Source organism: Heterodontus francisci, unplaced genomic scaffold (assembly GCF_036365525.1).
Source record: "Heterodontus francisci isolate sHetFra1 unplaced genomic scaffold, sHetFra1.hap1 HAP1_SCAFFOLD_737, whole genome shotgun sequence".
NCBI classification, from domain to species: Eukaryota; Metazoa; Chordata; class Chondrichthyes; order Heterodontiformes; family Heterodontidae; genus Heterodontus; species Heterodontus francisci.
Genome location: NW_027140112.1, coordinates 426,757 through 441,094, shown reverse-complemented (window position 1 = coordinate 441,094; position 14,338 = coordinate 426,757). Strand labels below are relative to the sequence as shown.

Sequence of the window (14,338 nt, the reverse complement as noted above, 5' to 3'; positions counted from 1 at the left end):
GATAGTTTTGTTACGAGTTGAGCACCAATTGTTACTCAAACACAAATCATGCCAGAAACTTGTGCAAGAAAATGTTTGAGTTCAGATTCAAGGCAGAGATAGAGAGACATGTCTGATGAAGTGGAAATTTCAAATGTAGCTCAAGGTCCAAATCAGCCTCTGTTGAAGAAACCTCTCCTCAGACTCAGTCCAAGATGGGTCAAGGTCTTTCCACAAGTTCTGGATGTTTGAATCAGGAAAGAAGGTGCCAGAGAATAGGGGAGTGGCAAATGTGACACCCTTATTCACGAAATGTGTAAGGTCAGTCCGAGCAATTACATGCCAGTTGGTTTTTCGAAACAATAGTCAGGGAAAATATCAATTTACACGCAGAGAGGTTCCAGGTAATTAGAATAACCAGCATGGATTTGTAAAAGACAGATCATGCATGACTAATTTAATTGAATTTTTCATGAAGTAAAGGAGAATTTTGATGAAGGGAGTGTGCTGAATGCTGTTTATATGGATAGTAATAAAATATTTGATAAGGTACCACATTAAAGGCTTGTTATTAAAATTGTGACTCATGGAATAGGACGGTCAGTGTCCAGTTGGATAAAATATTGGCTTAAGTACTGAAAACAACAAGTCAAAGAAAATGGAAGTTTTTCAGACTGGATGATGATAGACAGTGATGTTCCCCAAGACTCAGTGCTGATTTTTGTTCTTCATGTAAATGATGTGAATCCAGGAATAGATAGCAGAATTTCAAAATTTGATGATGACACAAAACTTGGAGCTGCAGCAACCATTTGAGCATCATATGAACAGCCTACAACAGGCCATAGATAGGATAGTAGAATGGACAGAATGGTGGCAGATAGAATTTTATCCTCACAGGTGCGAAGTGATGCATATTGACAGAAGAATTAAGGAGAGGCAAGACTATGAAGTCTATGGCGAATTGTAGGCAAGTTAGCTGAACATCAGTCGTCTGGAAAATGTCCGAATCTATCAGAAAGGAAGTATTAACAAGCACTTGGAAAATCATTGTCTGATCAAACAAAGTCAACATGTTTTTACCGAATGGAAATCTTGATTGACAGATTTATTCCAGAATTCTGAGGATGTAACTGAAAGGGCAGGAATGTAGTATAATTGGATTTCCAAAAGGCATTCGGTAAGATTAATACACTAGATCAAGGCTCATGGAATTGAAGTAATATATTAACATGCAAGGAGGACTTAGAGGTAAACAGACAGAAAGCAACGAGTAGGGATAAATGGAGCATTTTCAAGATATCAGACTGCAACTCATGGAGTGCCTCAAGGATCAGTGCTGGGGCCAAAGCTTTGTCCAATACCGAGAGTGTGGTGGAAGCGGATTCGGTCCTGGGTTGAAGAGAAGATTGGTCCTTATCATCATTGATGCCAGCCTCGAGAGAATTCCATTAAATCCACGTGCTGTCAAGAGACGGGTGAAAGCACTGAATATAGAAAACACGATGGGCCCTGACACAATTCCAACTGTCATACTGAAGATCTGTGCTCTAGAACCAGCTGTGGCCTGAGAGACGCTGTTTCAGTATAATTGCAAAACGCACATCTTCCTGACAATGCGCAATTTGCCCAGCTATGTCCTGTCTACAAAAATCGGGAAAAGTCCAATCCGCCCATTAACTACCCCATCAGTCTACTCTCAATCATCAGCAAAGTTGTGGAAGGTATCGTTGACAGTGCTATCAATAAACAATTACTCAGTAACACATCGCTGACCGATGCTCAGTTTGGGTTCCACCAAGGGCACGCAATTCCAGACTTCATTCCAACCTTGACCAAACATGGAAAATAGAGCTGTTTTCAAGAGATGACAGTGACTGAAATTGACATAAAAATAACATTAGACCTAGTATGGGATCAAGGAGCCCGAGCTAAACTGGAGGCAATGGGAAAGAGGGGGAAAATGCTCCACGAGATGACGTCTTACCTAACACAAAGGTATGTCCCAGGGGGAGTGTTTGCTCGAGTGGTTGGGGGGGATTGAACTAAAATGGCAGGGGGATTGGAAACTTTGCAAGGAGTCAGAGGAAGGGGGAATCAAGGACAAGAACAAAAGACATTAAGGGGAATAAGAAAAGTGATAGGCAGAGAAATCAAGGGCCAGAATCAAACAGGGCCACAGTGAAAAATAGTGGGAAGGAGACAAGCAACGTAAAAAAGACAAGCCTTAAGGCTTTGTGACTTAACGTGTGGAGTATTAACAATCTTCTTCTTTGGCCTCCTTGTCTCGGGTGACTGGGTAAGCGCCTGGAGGTGGTCAGTGGTTTGTGGAACAGCGCCTGGAGTAGCGAAAAAGGCCAATTCGAGAGTGACAGACTCTTCCACATGTGCTGCAGATAAAATTGGTTGTCGGGGCTGTTACGCAGTTGGCTCTCCCCTTGCACTTCTGACTTTTTTCCTGCCAACTGCGACAACAGGCCATAGATAGGATCGTAGAATGGACAGAATGGTGGCAGATAGAATTTTATCCTCACAAGTGTGAAGTGATGCATTTTGACAGAAGAATTAAGAAGAGGCAATGTAGACGTAATAGCATAGTTCTAAAGAGTGTGCTGGAACAGAGTGACCTGGGAATGCTGGTGCATAGATCTTTGAAGGTGGCAAGAGATACTGAGAGAATAGTTTGTAAAGCATAAGGAATCTTAGGCTTAATAAAAAGAAGTACTCAGTACAATTATGGTGAACCTTTATAAAGCTCTGGTTAGCCACAACTCTGTCCTGTTCTTGCCACCACATTTCAGGAACGATAAAGGTAGGGGAGGTCCTTAATGAATCCTTTGCTTCAGTATTCACTAGTGAGAGGGACCTTGTCGTTTGTGAGGACAGCGTGGAACAGGCTGATATGCTCGAACAGGTTGATGTTAAGCAGGAGGATGTGCTGGAAATTTTGAAAGACATGATGATAGATAAGTCCCCGGGGCCATAAGGGATATACCCAAGGTTATTACGGGAAGCGAGGGAAGAATTTGCCGCGGCTTTGGCGATGATTCAGTTTAGTTCAGAGATACAGCACTGAAACAGGCCCTTCGACCCATCGAGTCTGTGCCGACCATCAACCACCCATTTATACTAATCCTACACTAATCCCATATTCCTACCACATCCCCACCTGTCCCTATATTTCCCTATCACCTACCGAGACTAGGGGCAACTTATAACGGCCAATTAACCGATCAACCTGCAAGTCTTTGGCATGTGGGAGGAAACCGGAGCACCCAGAGGAAACCCACGCAGACACAGGGAGAACTTTGACGATCTTTGCGTCCTCACTGTCCACTGGAGTGGTACAAGATGATTGGAGGGTGGCAAATGTTATTCCCTTGTTCAAGAAAGGGAATAGGGATAACCCTGGGAATTACAGACCAGTCAGTCTTACGTTGGTGGTGGGCAAATTATTGGAGAGGATTCTGAGAGACAGGATTTATGATTATTTGTAAAAGCATAGTTTGATTAGAGATAATAAGCATGCCTTTGTGAGGGGCAGGTCATGCCTCACAAGCCTTTTTGAATTCTTTGAGGATGTGACAAAACACATTGATGAAGGAAGAGCAGTGGATGTGGTGTATATGGATTTTAGCACGGCGTTTGATAAGGTTCCCCATGGTAGGCTCATTCAGAAAGTAAGGAGGCATGGGATACAGGGAAAGTTGGCTGTCTGGATACAGAATTGGCTGGCCCATAGAAGACAGAGTGTGGTAGTAGGTGGAAAGTATTCAGCCTGGAGCTCGGTGACCAGTGGTGTTCCGCAGGGATCTGTTCTGAGACTTCTGCTCTTTGTGATTTTTATAAATGACTTGGATGAGGAAGTGGAAGGTTGGGTTAGTAATTTTGCCGATGACACAAAGGTTGCTGGAGTTGTGGATAGTGTGGAGGGCTGTTGTAGGTTGCAACGGGACATTGCCAGGATGCAGAGCTGGGCTGAGAAGTGGCAGATGGAGTTCAACATGGAAAAGTGTGAAGTGATTCATTTTGGAAGGTCGAATTTGAATGCAGAATACAGGCTTAAAGACAGGATTCTTGGCAGTGTGGAGGAACAGAGGTATCTTGGGGTCCATGTCCATAGATCCCTCAAAGGTGCCACCCAAGTTGATAGGTTTGTTAAGAAGGCATATGGTGTGTTGGCTTTCATTAACAGGGGGATTGAGTTTAAGAGCAGCGAGGTTATGCTGCAACTCTATAAAGCCCTGGTTAGACCACACTTGGAATATTGTGTTCAGTTCTGGTCGCCTCATAATAAGAAGCATGTGGAAGCTTTAGAGAGTTTGCAGAGGAGATTTACCAGGATGCTGCCTGGACTGGAGGGCATGTCTTATGCAGAAAGGTTGAGGGAGCTCGGGCTTTTCTCATTGGAGCGAAGAAGGATGAGAAGTGACTTGATAGAGGTGTATAAGATGATGAGAGGAATAGATAGAGTGGATAGCCAGAGACTTTTTCCCAGGGCAGAAAGGGCTATCACCAGGGGGCATAATTTTAAGGTGACAGGAGGAAGGTTTAGAGGAGATGTCAGAGGAAGGTTCTTTACACGGAGAGTGGTGGGTGCGTGGAATGCACTGCCAGCGGTGGTAGTAGAAGCAGATACATTAGGGACATTTAAGCAACTCTTGGATAGGTACATGGATGATAGTAGAATGAAGGGTATGTAGGTAGTTTGATCTTAGAGTAGGTTAAAGGGTCGTCACAACATCGTAGGCCGAAGGGCCTGTACTGTGCTGTACTGTTCTATGTTCTATGTTCTTTGATATGAGGGTCCTTGAGAGAGTTCAGAGGAGATTTAGCAGAAGGGTTCCAGGGATGGAGCATTTTAGTTACAAGGTTAGGTTAGCATCCGCAGTATTTTGCTTTTATTTTAGGTTGGCAGAGCTGGGGTTGTTCTCCTTAGAACAAAAGAGATTGAGGGGAGATTTAATAGCAGTGTACCAGATTATGACAGGCTTGGATAAGTTAGACAAGGAAAAATTGTTCCCATTAACAGACTGCACAAGGAGTAGTGACCACAATTTGACAGTTCTGTGGAAAAAAAGGATGTGGGGGAGTATGAGGAAGCACTGTTTTTATATCTCAAGTGATAATGACCTGGAACTCGCTGCCCACAAGAGTGGTGGAAGCAGAAATGATCAATGCCTTCAGGAGGAATTCTGAGAAAAGCAGACTTGCAGGGCTACAGGCATCGAGCCTGACTGCGTTGCTCTGTGCAGAGATGGCATGGACCGAGTTGTCTCCTTCTCTGCTGGAAATAACTATGAAGTTTTGCAGTGTTCTCACCACTCGTGGCTCCTGTTCCTTTGATGTCACATCACAGTTCTATTGTTCCCCTTCTTCTGGCCAGTTCAGACTAATGAATGACTGCTCTCTGCACTGGACAGCTGTTTCTCATTGCACCCCGTTTCTAAAAGTCTATGCTCCAGGTGAGGCTCGAACTCACAACCTCGGCATCGCTCATTAATTGTACTGCTGCATAAGTACCACGCGCTTACCGATTGCACCACTGGAGCCACATTGCTCCCCTTACAGTATGGCGAATTGTAGGCAAGTTAGCTGAACATCAGTCGTCTGGAAAATGTCCGAATCTATCATGAAGGAAGTATGAACAAGCACTTGGAAAATCATTGTCTGATCAAACAAAGTCAACATGTTTTTACCGAATGGAAATCTTGATTGACAGATTTATTCCAGAATTCTGAGGATGTAAATGAAAGGGCAGGAATGTAGTATAATTGGATTTCCAAAAGGCATTCGGTGAGATTAATACACTGGATCAAGGATCATGGAATTGAAGTAATATATGAACATGCAAGGAGGACTTAGAGGTAAACAGACAGAAAGCAACGAGTAGGGATAAATGGAGCATTTTCAAGATATCAGACTGCAACTCGTGGAGTGCCTCAAGGATCAGTGCTGGGGCCAAAGCTTTGTCCAATACGGAGAGTGTGGTGGAAGCGGATTCGGTCCTGGGTTGAAGAGAAGATTGGTCCTTATCATCATTGATGCCAGCCTCGAGAGAATTCCATTAAATCCACGTGCTGTCAAGAGACGGGTGAAAGCACTGAATATAGAAAACACGATGGGCCCTGACACAATTCCAACTGTCATACTGAAGATCTGTGCTCTAGAACCAGCTGTGGCCTGAGAGACGCTGTTTCAGTATAATTGCAAAACGCACATCTTCCTGACAATGCGCAATTTGCCCAGCTATGTCCTGTCTACAAAAATCGGGAAAAGTCCAATCCGCCCATTAACGACCCCATCAGTCTACTCACAATCATCAGCAAAGTTGTGGAAGGTATCGTTGACAATGTTATCAATAAACACTTACTCAGTAACACATCGCTGACCGATGCTCAGTTTGGGTTCCACCAGGGGCACGCAATTCCAGACTTCATTACAACCTTGACCAAACATGGAAAATAGAGCTGTATTCAAGAGGTGACAGTGACTGAAATTGACATAAAAATAACATTAGACCTAGTATGGGATCAAGGAGCCCGAGCTAAACTGGAGGCAATGGGAAAGAGGGGGAAAATGCTCCACGAGATGACGTCTTACCTAACACAAAGGTATGTCCCAGGGGGAGTGTTTGCTCGAGTGGTTGGGGGGGATTGAACTAAAATGGCAGGGGGATTGGAAACTTTGCAAGGAGTCAGAGGAAGGGGGAATCAAGGACAAGAACAAAAGACATTAAGGGGAATAAGAAAAGTGATAGGCAGAGAAATCAAGGGCCAGAATCAGACAGGGCCACAGCGAAAAATAGTGGGAAGGAGACAAGCAACGTAAAAAAGACAAGCCTTAAGGCTTTGTGACTTAACGTGTGGAGTATTAACAATCTTCTTCTTTGGCCTCCTTGTCTCGGGTGACAATGGGTAAGCGCCTGGAGGTGGTCAGTGGTTTGTGGAACAGCGCCTGGAGTAGCGAAAAAGGCCAATTCGAGAGTGACAGACTCTTCCACATGTGCTGCAGATAAAATTGGTTGTCGGGGCTGTTACGCAGTTGGCTCTCCCCTTGCACTTCTGACTTTTTTCCTGCCAACTGCTACAACAGGCCATAGATAGGATCGTAGAATGGACAGAATGGTGGCAGATAGAATTTTATCCTCACAAGTGTGAAGTGATGCATTTTGACAGAAGAATTAAGAAGAGGCAACGTAGACGTAATAGCATAGTTCTAAAGAGTGTGCTGGAACAGAGTGACCTGGGAATGCTGGTGCATAGATCTTTGAAGGTGGCAAGAGATACTGAGAGAATAGTTTGTAAAGCATAAGGAATCTTAGGCTTAATAAAAAGAAGTACTCAGTACAATTATGGTGAACCTTTATAAAGCTCTGGTTAGCCACAACTCTGTCCTGTTCTTGCCACCACATTTCAGGAACGATAAAGGTAGGGGAGGTCCTTAATGAATCCTTTGCTTCAGTATTCACTAGTGAGAGGGACCTTGTCGTTTGTGAGGACAGCGTGGAACAGGCTGATATGCTCGAACAGGTTGATGTTAAGCAGGAGGATGTGCTGGAAATTTTGAAAGACATGATGATAGATAAGTCCCCGGGGCCATAAGGGATATACCCAAGGTTATTACGGGAAGCGAGGGAAGAATTTGCCGCGGCTTTGGCGATGATTCAGTTTAGTTCAGAGATACAGCACTGAAACAGGCCCTTCGGCCCATCGAGTCTGTGCCGACCATCAACCACCCATTTATACTAATCCTACACTAATCCCATATTCCTACCACATCCCCACCTGTCCCTATATTTCCCTATCACCTACCTATACTAGGGGCAACTTATAACGGCCAATTAACCTATCAACCTGCAAGTCTTTGGCATGTGGGAGGAAACCGGAGCACCCGGAGGAAACCCACGCAGACACAGGGAGAACTTTGACGATCTTTGCGTCCTCACTGTCCACTGGAGTGGTACAAGATGATTGGAGGATGGCAAATGTTATTCCCTTGTTCAAGAATGGGAATAGGGATAACCCTGGGAATTACAGACCAGTCAGTCTTACGTTGGTGGTGGGCAAATTATTGGAGAGGATTCTGAGAGACAGGATTTATGATTATTTGTAAAAGCATAGTTTGATTAAAGATAATAAGCATGACTTTGTGAGGGGCAGGTCATGCCTCACAAGCCTTTTTGAATTCTTTGAGGATGTGACAAAACACATTGATGAAGGAAGAGCAGTGGATGTGGTGTATATGGATTTTAGCACGGCGTTTGATAAGGTTCCCCATGGTAGGCTCATTCAGAAAGTAAGGAGGCATGGGATACAGGGAAAGTTGGCTGTCTGGATACAGAATTGGCTGGCCCATAGAAGACAGAGTGTGGTAGTAGGTGGAAAGTATTCAGCCTGGAGCTCGGTGACCAGTGGTGTTCCGCAGGGATCTGTTCTGAGACTTCTGCTCTTTGTGATTTTTATAAATGACTTGGATGAGGAAGTGGAAGGTTGGGTTAGTAATTTTGCCGATGACACAAAGGTTGCTGGAGTTGTGGATAGTGTGGAGGGCTGTTGTAGGATGCAACGGGACATTGCCAGGATGCAGAGCTGGGCTGAGAAGTGGCAGATGGAGTTCAACATGGAAAAGTGTGAAGTGATTCATTTTGGAAGGTCGAATTTGAATGCAGAATACAGGCTTAAAGACAGGATTCTTGGCAGTGTGGAGGAACAGAGGTATCTTGGGGTCCATGTCCATAGATCCCTCAAAGGTGCCACCCAAGTTGATAGGTTTGTTAAGAAGGCGTATGGTGTGTTGGCTTTCATTAACAGGGGGATTGAGTTTAAGAGCAGCGAGGTTATGTTGCAACTCTATAAAGCCCTGGTTAGACCACACTTGGAATATTGTGTTCAGTTCTGGTCGACTCATTATAAGAAGGATGTGGAAGCTTTAGAGAGTTTGCAGAGGAGATTTACCAGGATGCTGCCTGGACTGGAGGGCATGTCTTATGCAGAAAGGTTGAGGGAGCTCGGGCTTTTCTCATTGGAGCGAAGAAGGATGAGAAGTGACTTGATAGAGGTGTATAAGATGATGAGAGGCATAGATAGAGTGGATAGCCAGAGACTTTTTCCCAGGGCAGAAAGGGCTATCACCAGGGGGCATAATTTTAAGGTGACAGGAGGAAGGTTTAGAGGAGATGTCAGAGGAAGGTTCTTTACACGGAGAGTGGTGGGTGCGTGGAATGCACTGCCAGCGGTGGTAGTAGAAGCAGATACATTAGGGGCATTTAAGCAACTCTTGGATAGGTACATGGATGATAGTAGAATGAAGGGTATGTAGGTAGTTTGATCTTAGAGTAGGTTAAAGGGTCGGCACAACATCGTAGGCCGAAGGGCCTGTACTGTGCTGTACTGTTCTATGTTCTATGTTCTTTGATATGAGGGTCCTTGAGAGAGTTCAGAGGAGATTTAGCAGAAGGGTTCCAGGGATGGAGCATTTTAGTTACAAGGTTAGGTTAGCATCCGCAGTATTTTGCTTTTATTTTAGGTTGGCAGAGCTGGGGTTGTTCTCCTTAGAACAAAAGAGATTGAGGGGAGATTTAATAGCATTGTACCAGATTATGACAGGCTTGGATAAGTTAGACAAGGAAAAATTGTTCCCATTAACAGACTGCACAAGGAGTAGTGACCACAATTTGACAGTTCTGTGGAAAAAAAGGATGTGGGGGAGTATGAGGAAGCACTGTTTTTATATCTCAAGTGATAATGACCTGGAACTCGCTGCCCATAAGAGTGGTGGAAGCAGAAATGATCAATGCCTTCAGGAGGAATTCTGAGAAAAGCAGACTTGCAGGGCTACAGGCATCGAGCCTGACTGCGTTGCTCTGTGCAGAGATGGCATGGACCGAGTTGTCTCCTTCTCTGCTGGAAATAACTATGAAGTTTTGCAGTGTTCTCACCACACGTGGCTCCTGTTCCTTTGATGTCACATCACAGTTCTATTGTTCCCCTTCTTCTGGCCAGTTCAGACGAATGAATGACTGCTCTCTGCACTGGACAGCTGTTTCTCATTGCACCCCGTTTCTAAAAGTCTATGCTCCAGGTGAGGCTCGAACTCACAACCTCGGCATAGCTCATTAATTGCACTGCTGTATAAGTACCACGCGCTTACCGATTGCGGCACTGGAGCCACATTGCTCCCCTTATAGTATGGCGAATTGTAGGCAAGTTAGCTGAACATCAGTCGTCTGGAAAATGTCCGAATCTATCAGAAAGGAAGTATTAACAAGCACTTGGAAAATCATTGTCTGATCAAACAAAGTCAACATGTTTTTACCGAATGGAAATCTTGATTGACAGATTTATTCCAGAATTCTGAGGATGTAACTGAAAGGGCAGGAATGTAGTATAATTGGATTTCCAAAAGGCATTCGGTAAGATTAATACACTGGATAAAGGCTCATGGAATTGAAGTAATATATTAACATGCAAGGAGGACTTAGAGGTAAACAGACAGAAAGCAACGAGTAGGGATAAATGGAGCATTTTCAAGATATCAGACTGCAACTCATGGAGTGCCTCAAGGATCAGTGCTGGGGCCAAAGCTTTGTCCAATACCGAGAGTGTGGTGGAAGTGGATTCGGTCCTGGGTTGAAGAGAAGATTGGTCCTTATCATCATTGATGCCAGCCTCGAGAGAATTCCATTAAATCCACGTGCTGTCAAGAGACGGGTGAAAGCACTGAATATAGAAAACACGATGGGCCCTGACACAATTCCAACTGTCATACTGAAGATCTGTGCTCTAGAACCAGCTGTGGCCTGAGAGACGCTGTTTCAGTATAATTGCAAAACGCACATCTTCCTGACAATGCGCAATTTGCCCAGCTATGTCCTGTCTACAAAAATCGGGAAAAGTCCAATCCGCCCATTAACTACCCCATCAGTCTACTCACAATCATCAGCAAAGTTGTGGAAGGTATCGTTGACAGTGCTATCAATAAACATTTACTCAGTAACACATCGTTGACCGATGCTCAGTTTGGGTTCCACCAGGGGCACGCAATTCCAGACTTCATTACAACCTTGACCAAACATGGAAAATAGAGCTGTTTTCAAGAGGTGACAGTGACTGAAATTGACATAAAAATAACATTAGACCTAGTATGGGATCAAGGAGCCCGAGCTAAACTGGAGGCAATGGGAAAGAGGGGGAAAATGCTCCACGAGATGACGTCTTACCTAACACAAAGGTATGTCCCAGGGGGAGTGTTTGCTCGAGTGGTTGGGGGGGATTGAACTAAAATGGCAGGGGGATTGGAAACTTTGCAAGGAGTCAGAGGAAGGGGGAATCAAGGACAAGAACAAAAGACATTAAGGGGTATAAGAAAAGTGATAGGCAGAGAAATCAAGGGACTGAATCAGACAGGGCCACAGTGAAAAATAGTGGGAAGGAGACAAGCAACGTAAAAAAGACAAGCCTTAAGGCTTTGTGACTTAACGTGTGGAGTATTAACAATCTTCTTCTTTGGCCTCCTTGTCTCGGGTGACAATGGGTAAGCGCCTGGAGGTGGTCAGTGGTTTGTGGAACAGCGCCTGGAGTAGTGAAAAAGGCCAATTCGAGAGTGACAGACTCTTCCACATGTGCTGCAGATAAAATTGGTTGTCGGGGCTGTTACGCAGTTGGCTCTCCCCTTGCACTTCTGACTTTTTTCCTGCCAACTGCTACAACAGGCCATAGATAGGATCGTAGAATGGACAGAATGGTGGCAGATAGAATTTTATCCTCACAAGTGTGAAGTGATGCATTTTGACAGAAGAATTAAGAAGAGGCAATGTAGACGTAATAGCATAGTTCTAAAGAGTGTGCTGGAACAGAGTGACCTGGGAATGCTGGTGCATAGATCTTTGAAGGTGGCAAGAGATACTGAGAGAATAGTTTGTAAAGCATAAGGAATCTTAGGCTTAATAAAAAGAAGTACTCAGTACAATTATGGTGAACCTTTATAAAGCTCTGGTTAGCCACAACTCTGTCCTGTTCTTGCCACCACATTTCAGGAACGATAAAGGTAGGGGAGGTCCTTAATGAATCCTTTGCTTCAGTATTCACTAGTGAGAGGGACCTTGTCGTTTGTGAGGACAGCGTGGAACAGGCTGATATGCTCGAACAGGTTGATGTTAAGCAGGAGGATGTGCTGGAAATTTTGAAAGACATGATGATAGATAAGTCCCCGGGGCCATAAGGGATATACCCAAGGTTATTACGGGAAGCGAGGGAAGAATTTGCCGCGGCTTTGGCGATGATTCAGTTTAGTTCAGAGATACAGCACTGAAACAGGCCCTTCGGCCCATCGAGTCTGTGCCGACCATCAACCACCCATTTATACTAATCCTACACTAATCCCATATTCCTACCACATCCCCACCTGTCCCTATATTTCCCTATCACCTACCTATACTAGGGGCAACTTATAACGGCCAATTAACCTATCAACCTGCAAGTCTTTGGCATGTGGGAGGAAACCGGAGCACCCGGAGGAAACCCACGCAGACACAGGGAGAACTTTGACGATCTTCGCGTCCTCACTGTCCACTGGAGTGGTACAAGATGATTGGAGGGTGGCAAATGTTGTTCCCTTGTTCAAGAAAGGGAATAGGGATAACCCTGGGAATTACAGACCAGTCAGTCTTACGTTGGTGGTGGGCAAATTATTGGAGAGGATTCTGAGAGACAGGATTTATGATTATTTGTAAAAGCATAGTTTGATTAAAGATAATAAGCATGACTTTGTGAGGGGCAGGTCATGCCTCACAAGCCTTATTGAATTCTTTGAGGATGTGACAAAACACATTGATGAAGGAAGAGCAGTGGATGTAGTGTATATGGATTTTAGCACGGCGTTTGATAAGGTTCCCCATGGTAGGCTCATTCAGAAAGTAAGGAGGCATGGGATACAGGGAAAGTTGGCTGTCTGGATACAGAATTGGCTGGCCCATAGAAGACAGAGTGTGGTAGTAGGTGGAAAGTATTCAGCCTGGAGCTCGGTGACCAGCGGTGTTCCGCAGGGATCTGTTCTGAGACTTCTGCTCTTTGTGATTTTTATAAATGACTTGGATGAGGAAGTGGAAGGTTGGGTTAGTAATTTTGCCGATGACACAAAGGTTGCTGGAGTTGTGGATAGTGTGGAGGGCTGTTGTAGGTTGCAACGGGACATTGCCAGGATGCAGAGCTGGGCTGAGAAGTGGCAGATGGAGTTCAACATGGAAAAGTGTGAAGTGATTCATTTTGGAAGGTCGAATTTAAATGCAGAATACAGGCTTAAAGACAGGATTCTTGGCAGTGTGGAGGAACAGAGGTATCTTGGGGTCCATGTCCATAGATCCCTCAAAGGTGCCACCCAAGTTGATAGGTTTGTTAAGAAGGCATATGGTGTGTTGGCTTTCATTAACAGGGGGATTGAGTTTAAGAGCAGCGAGGTTATGCTGCAACTCTATAAAGCCCTGGTTAGACCACACTTGGAATATTGTGTTCAGTTCTGGTCGACTCATTATAAGAAGGATGTGGAAACTTTAGAGAGTTTGCAGAGGAGATTTACCAGGATGCTGCCTGGACTGGAGGGCATGTCTTATGCAGAAAGGTTGAGGGAGCTCGGGCTTTTCTCATTGGAGCGAAGAAGGATGAGAAGTGACTTGATAGGGGTATATAAGATGATGAGAGGCATAGATAGAGTGGATAGCCAGAGACTTTTTCCCAGGGCAGAAAGGGCTATCACCAGGGGGCATAATTTTAAGGTGACAGGAGGAAGGTTTAGAGGAGATGTCAGAGGAAGTTTCTTTACACGGAGAGTGGTGGGTGCGTGGAATGCACTGCCAGCGGTGGTAGTAGAAGCAGATACATTAGGGGCATTTAAGCAACTCTTGGATAGGTACATGGATGATAGTAGAATGAAGGGTATGTAGGTAGTTTGATCTTAGAGTAGGTTAAAGGGTCGGCACAACATCGTAGGCCGAAGGGCCTGTACTGTGCTGTACTGTTCTATGTTCTATGTTCTTTGATATGAGGGTCCTTGAGAGAGTTCAGAGGAGATTTAGCAGAAGGGTTCCAGGGATGGAGCATTTTAGTTACAAGGTTAGGTTAGCATCCGCAGTATTTTGCTTTTATTTTAGGTTGGCAGAGCTGGGGTTGTTCTCCTTAGAACAAAAGAGATTGAGGGGAGATTTAATAGCAGTGTACCAGATTATGACAGGCTTGGATAAGTTAGACAAGGAAAAATTGTTCCCATTAACAGACTGCACAAGGAGTAGTGACCACAATTTGACAGTTCTGTGGAAAAAAAGGATGTGGGGGAGTATGAGGAAGCACTGTTTTTATATCTCAAG

At 44.6% G+C, this 14,338-nt stretch overlaps 2 non-coding genes across 2 annotated transcripts; both read right to left on the bottom strand.

Annotated features, from left to right (window-relative positions):
* Nucleotides 1-5,436: 5,436 nt before the first annotated feature.
* trnai-uau (transfer RNA isoleucine (anticodon UAU)) lies at nt 5,437-5,531 on the bottom strand. The gene is made up of 2 exons: nt 5,494-5,531; nt 5,437-5,472 (listed from the first exon to the last, which is right to left on the bottom strand). It is a non-coding gene; the product is annotated as a tRNA-Ile (tRNA).
* A 4,523-nt stretch (nt 5,532-10,054) lies between these two features.
* trnai-uau (transfer RNA isoleucine (anticodon UAU)) lies at nt 10,055-10,149 on the bottom strand. The gene is made up of 2 exons: nt 10,112-10,149; nt 10,055-10,090 (listed from the first exon to the last, which is right to left on the bottom strand). It is a non-coding gene; the product is annotated as a tRNA-Ile (tRNA).
* Between the last annotated feature and the right edge of the window lie 4,189 nt (nt 10,150-14,338).